Here is a 7110-nt window from a genome sequence, read left to right as displayed (position 1 = left end):
CTCCAATAAGTTCTATAGCTGCAAGATGGAGGAGAATAGTTCTGTCAGTGAACACATACTCAAAATGTCTGGGTATAATAATCACTTGATTCAAGTGGGAGTTAATCTTCCTGATGATAGTGTCATTGACAGAATTCTCCAATTACTGCCACCAAGCTACAAGAGCTTCGTGATGAACTATAATATGCAAGGGATGAACAAGACAATTCCCGAGCTCTTCGCAATGCTAAAAGCTGCGGAAGTAGAAATCAAGAAGGAGCATCAAGTGTTGATGGTTAACAAGACCACTAGTTTCAAGAAAAAGGGCAAAGGGAAGAAGAAGGGGAACTTCAAGAAGAACAGCAAGCAAGTTGCTGCTCAAGAGAAGAAACCCAAGTCTGGACCTAAGCCTGAAACTGAGTGCTTCTACTGCAAGCAGACTGGACACTGGAAGCGGAACTGCCCCAAGTATTTGGCGGATAAGAAGGATGGCAAGGTGAACAAAGGTATATGTGATATACATGTTATTGATGTGTACCTTACTAGAGCTTGCAGTAGCACCTGGGTATTTGATACTGGTTCTGTTGCTAACATTTGCAACTCTAAACAGGGACTACGGAATAAGCGAGCACTGGCCAAGGATGAGGTGACGATGCGCGTGGGAAACGGTTCCAAAGTCTATGTGATCGCGGTCGGCACGCTACCTCTACATCAACCTTCGGGGTTAGTTTTAGACCTGAGTAATTGTTATTTCGTGCCAGCGTTGAGCATGAACATTATATCTGGATCTTGTTTGATGCGAGACGGTTATTCATTTAAATCAGAGAATAATGGTTGTTCTATTTATATGAGTAATATCTTTTATGGTCATGCACCCTTGAAGAGTGGTCTATTTTTGTTGAATCTCGATAGTAGTGATACACATATTCATAATGTCAAAGCCAAAAGATGCAGAGTTAATAATGATAATGCAACTTATTTGTGGCACTGCCGTTTAGGTCATATCGGTGTAAAGCGCATCAAGAAACTTGATTATGAATCACTTGGTACTTGCGAACCGTGCCTCATGGGCAAGATGACTAAAACACCGTTCTCCGGTACTATGGAGAGAGCAACAGATTTGTTGGAAATCATACATACAGATGTATGCGGTCCGATGAATGTTGAAGCTCGTGGCGGATATCGTTATTTTCTCACCTTCACAGATGATTTAAGCAGATATGGGTATATCTACTTAATGAAACACAAGTCTGAAACATTTGAAAAGTTCAAAGAATTTCAGAGTGAAGTGGAAAATCATCGTAACAAGAAAATAAAATTCCTACGATCTGATCGTGGAGGAGAATATTTGAGTTACGAGTTTGGTTTACATTTGAAACAATACGGAATAGTTTCGCAGCTCACGCCACCCAGAACACCACAACGAAATGGTGTGTCCGAACGTCGTAATCGTACTTTACTAGATATGGTGTGATCTATGATGTCTCTTACTGATTTACCGCTATTGTTCTGGGGTTATTCTTTAGAGACGGCCGCATTCACGTTAAATAGGGCACCATCAAAATCCGTTGAGACGACGCCTTATGAACTGTGGTTTGGCAAGAAACCAAAGTTGTCGTTTCTGAAAGTTTGGGGTTGCGATGCTTATGTGAAGAAACTTCAACCAGATAAGCTCGAACCTAAATCGGAGAAATGTGTCTTCATAGGATACCCAAAAGAAACAGTTGGGTATACCTTCTATCATAGATCCGAAGGCAAGACATTCGTTGCTAAGAATGGATCCTTTCTAGAGAAGGAGTTTCTCTCGGAAGAAGTGAGTGGGAGGAAAGTAGAACTTGATGAGGTAACTGTACCTGCTCCCTTATTGGAAAGTAGTTCATCACATGAATCGGTTCCTGTGACACCTACACCAATTAGTGAGGAAGCTAATGATATTGATCATGAAACTTCAGATCAAGTTTTTACTAAACTTCGAAGGTCTACCAGAGTAAGATCCGCACCAGAGTGGTACGGTAATCCTATTCTGGAAGTCATGTTACTTGACCATGACGAACCTACGAACTATGAGGAAGCGATGATGAGCCCAGATTCCGCAAAATGGCTAGAGGCCATGAAATCTGAGATGGGATCCATGTATGAGAACAAAGTATGGACTTTGGTTGACTTGCCCGATGATCGGCAGGCCATTGAGAACAAATGGATCTTTAAGAAGAAGACTGACGCTGATGGTAATGTAACTGTCTATAAAGCTCGACTTGTCACAAAAGGTTTTCGACAAGTTCAAGGGGTTGACTACGATGAGACTTTCTCACCCGTAGCGATGCTTAAGTCTGTCCGAATCATGTTAGCCATTGCTGCATTTCATGATTATGAAATCTGGCAAATGGATGTCAAAACTGCATTCTTGAATGGATTTCTGGAAGAAGAGTTGTATATGATTCAGCCAGAAGGTTTTGTTGATCCAAAAGGTGCTAACAAAGTATGCAAGCTCCAGTGATCCATTTACGGACTGGTGCAAGCATCTCGGAGTTGTAATAAACGCTTTGATAGTGTGATCAAAGCATATGGTTTTATACAGACTTTTGGAGAAGCCTGTATTTACAAGACAGTGAGTGGGAGCTCTGTAGCATTTCTGATATTATATGTAGATGACATATTATTAATTGGAAATGATATAGAATTTCTGGATAGCATAAAGGGATACTTGAATAAAAGTTTTTCAATGAAAGATCTAGGTGAAGCTGCTTACATATTGGGCATCAAGATCTATAGAGATAGATCAAGACGCTTAATAGGACTTTCACAAAGCACATACCTTGATAAAATTTTGAAAAAGTTCAAAATGGATCAGGCAAAGAAAGGGTTCTTGCCCGTGCTTCAAGGTGTGAAGTTGAGTCAAACTCAATGCCTGACCACAGCAGAAGATAGAGAGAAAATGAAAGATGTTCCCTATGCTTCAGCCATAGGCTCTATCATGTATGCAATGCTGTGTACCAGACCTGACGTATGCTTAGCAATAAGTTTGGCAGGGAGGTACCAAAGTAATCCAGGAGTGGATCACTGGACAGCGGTCAAGAACATCCTGAAATACCTGAAAAGGACTAAGGATATGTTTCTCGTATATGGAGGTGACAAAGAGCTAGTCATAAATGGTTACGTCGATGCAAGCTGTGACACTGATCCGGACGATTCTAAATCGCAAACCGGATACGTGTTTTTATTAAAAGGTGGAGCTGTAAGTTGGTGCAGTTCTAAACAAAGCGTCATGGCGGGATCTACAGGTGAAGCTGAGTACATAGTTGCTTCGGAAGCAGCAAATGAAGGAGTCTGGATGAAGGAGTTCATTACCGATCTAGGTGTCATACCTAGTGCATCGGGACCAATGAAGATCTTCTGTGACAATACTGGTGCAATTGCTTTGGCAAAGGAATCCAAATTTCACAAGAGGACCAAGCACATCAAGAGACGCTTCAATTCCATCCGGGACCAAGTCCAAGTGGGAGACATAGAAATTTGCAAGATACATACGGATCTGAATGTTGCAGACCCATTGACTAAGCCTCTCTCACGAGCAAAACATGATCAGCACCAAGACTCCATGGGTGTTAGAATCATTACTATGTAATCTAGATTATTAACTCTAGTGCAAGTGGGAGACTGAAGGAAATATGCCCTAGAGGCAATAATAAAGTTATTATTTATTTCCTCATATCATGATAAATGTTTATTATTCATGCTAGAATTGTATTAACCGGAAACATGATACATGTGTGAATACATAGACAAACATATAGTCACTAGTATGCCTCTACTTGACTAGCTCATTAATCAAAGATGGTTATGTTTCCTAACCATAGAGATGTGTTGTCATTTGATTAATGGGATCACATCATTAGGAGAATGATGTGATTGACATGACCCATTCCGTTAGCCTAGCACTTGATCGTTTAGTATATTGCTATTGCTTTCTTCATGACTTATACATGTCCCTGTAACTATGAGATTATGCAACTCCCGTTTACCGGAGGAACACTTTGGGTACCACCAAACGTCACAACGTAACTAGGTGATTATAAAGGAGTACTACAGGTGTCTCCGAAGGTACATGTTGAGTTGGTGTATTTCGAGATTAGGTTTTGTCACTCCGATTGTCGGAGAGGTATCTCTCGGCCCTCTCGTTAATGCACATCACTATAAGCCTTGCAAGCAATGTGACCAATGAGTTGGTTACAGGATGATGCATTACGTAACGAGTAAAGATACTTGCCGGTAACGAGATTGAACTAGGTATTGCATACCGACGATCAAATCTCGGGCAAGTAACATACCGATGACAAAGGGAACAACGTATGTTGTTATGCGGTTTGACCGATAAAGATCTTCGTAGAATATGTAGGAACCAATATGGGCATCCAGGTTCCGCTATTGTTTATTTTCCGAGAATAGTTCTAGGTCATGTCTATATAGTTCTCGAACCCGTAGGGTCCGCATGCTTAACGTTACGATGACAGTTTTATTATGAGTTTATAAGTTTTGATGTATCGAAGTTTGTTCGGAGTCCCGGATGTGATCACGGACATGACGAGGAGTCTCGAAATGGCCGAGACATAAAGATTTATATATTGGACGACTATATTCGGACACCGGAAGTGTTCCGGACGTTGTCGGAGAAAACCGGAGTGCCGGAGGGTTACCGGAACCCCCCGAGGAGAGATAATGGGCCACATGGGCCTTGGTGGAAAGAGAGAAGGGAGGCCAGGGTGGGACGCGCGCCCCCTCTCCCTCTTGTCCGAATTGGACTAGGAGGGGGGCGGCGCCCCCCTCTTTCCTTCCCCCCTCTTCCCCTTCCTTCCCCCTCCTAGTAGGAGTAGGAAAAGGGGAGTCCTACTCCTACTAGGAGGAGGACTCCTCCTCCTTGGCGCGCCCACAAGGGCCGGCCGGCCTCCCCCTCCCTCCTTTATATACGGGGGCAGGGGGGCACCCCAGGAGACACAAGTTGATCTACGTATTGTTCCTTAGCCGTGTGCGGTGCCCCCCTCCACCATATTCCACCTCGGTCATATCGTCGCGGAGTTTAGGGGAAGCCCTGCGCCGGTAGAACATCATCATCGTCACCACACCGTCGTGCTGACGGAACTCATCCCCGAAGCTTTGCTGGATCGGAGCCCGGGGATCGTCATCGAGCTGAATGTGTGCTGAACTCGGAGGTGCCGTACGTTCGGTGCTTGGATCGGTCGGATCGTGAAGACGTACGACTACATCAACCGCGTTGTCATAACGCTTCCGCTTACGGTCTACGAGGGTACATGGACAGCACTCTCCCCTCTCGTTGCTATGTCATCACCATGATCTTGCGTGTACGTAGGAATTTTTTTGAAATTACTACGTTCCCCAACATAAAATAGTTGAAGTCATGAGTAATTACGAAAAAATGTTGCAGATACGTAATCATCGGTTGCGTACGGTATGAACATCGAAGGTCTCCTCGAAATTAATGCTGAAGCGATGATCTTCATCCAGCTCAATGAACCTGTCGTAGATACCTCGGTCGTCCTGGCACCAGTCGCACTACCCCGGGCGGTTTTGTCGTCCGAGTACGACATTTCCGGCCTATGTTCATAATTCAAATATTAAACTAGATTATTAGTCACGGGTTGACTATCGGTGATGTTCGTAGCTCCTCCTTTCATTCCCGAGTGCATTATTACATCAAATTGTCTAGCACACGGGAATGAAGGAGAACTTATCCAATATGAGCATTCAGTAAGCAAAACCAAATCATAAAATAAGCAAAACCAAATCATAAAATAAAGTAGTATTCAAATTAGCATGCATTCAATAATTATAAGCAAAAGTACATCATCTCTTGGTGTCCGTACATCGTCGAATATTATCACTAATATAGCATCACTAATACAACTAGAACCGTAGCGCCCGACGGGTATCGACGCGGGCGGTGGACACCCAAAGATAAGGAACCACCACAGGATCATAGCTCCAGTGAGATCCCTGGAGAACCTGCCAGGTATTGTCGAACCTGCCCTCCAATGCAACCATGTAGCGACGGACGTGCTCGTCCTCCTCGCTGACACGGTGACGTACCACCTCCGCGGTGTCCGGAAGCCTCGGCACCGTCACTGGACGCGACCGCCACCAAACAAGGATCGGGTCAACAATGGGCTGCCTCCTCACCAACCTACGTCCCCCGGAAGATAGCACCTCCCAATACCAGCCTGGCAGAGCCCAGTCACGAACATGGCCCTGATCTAGCAAGCCTCCACCGCCGAGTCGACGACGACGAGGATGCGGGATAGGCATCGCCGACGTCGATGCGGGAACTACTTCTATATATAGTTAAATAAAGTATTTTTATTAATTAAATCAACTAGCTAGTTCAACTACTAAACCCTTACTATAAATAAATAAAGTAGTACTTACTAAAAACAAACTACTTCTATATATAGTAAAATAAAGTAGTTTCTTAAATCAACTAGCTAGTTCAACTATATATGAAGCACTTACTATAAATAAAATAAAGTAGAATTACTAAAAATAAACTAGTATTTTTCTAACTAATTATATTAAACACTTTCTCTTCTTATTTTTTTCATTTTTCTAAATACGTACTATGAACAAAAAAAATCATTAAAATTCTATAAACAAAATTACAACAGAAAAAAATCATAAAGATTCTATGAACCGACAATCTATCAACTACACATCTAAATTACTACACATCCAACAAAAAAATCTATGACCTACAAAAAAATCTAAAAAAATCTAACAAAATCTAACAAAAATAATAAAGAATCTAACAAAAAAATCTATTAATAGAAAAAAAATCAAACACAATATGAACAAATTAATTACACAATCTAAATTAATTTTCTATCTAATTTATCTAACTCATCTAATTAGCATTAATTAATATCTAGCTAATTCATCTAACATTTGACATTAATATCTAATTTTTCAATATAATTTATCTAACAGAGGAGAATACACGGGGCCGGCGTCGACGACGGGCCGGGGGCGTATGGGGCGGCGACGTACGGGGCGGGGTGCCGAGGGGGACAGCGACGGCGCGTGGCGGGGGCGGTGACGGGCGACGGCGCAGGACGGGGCGGCGAC

This window comes from Triticum dicoccoides, chromosome 2B (assembly GCF_002162155.2).
Source record: "Triticum dicoccoides isolate Atlit2015 ecotype Zavitan chromosome 2B, WEW_v2.0, whole genome shotgun sequence".
Taxonomy (NCBI): Eukaryota; Viridiplantae; Streptophyta; class Magnoliopsida; order Poales; family Poaceae; genus Triticum; species Triticum dicoccoides.
This window is presented reverse-complemented; position numbering follows the sequence as displayed.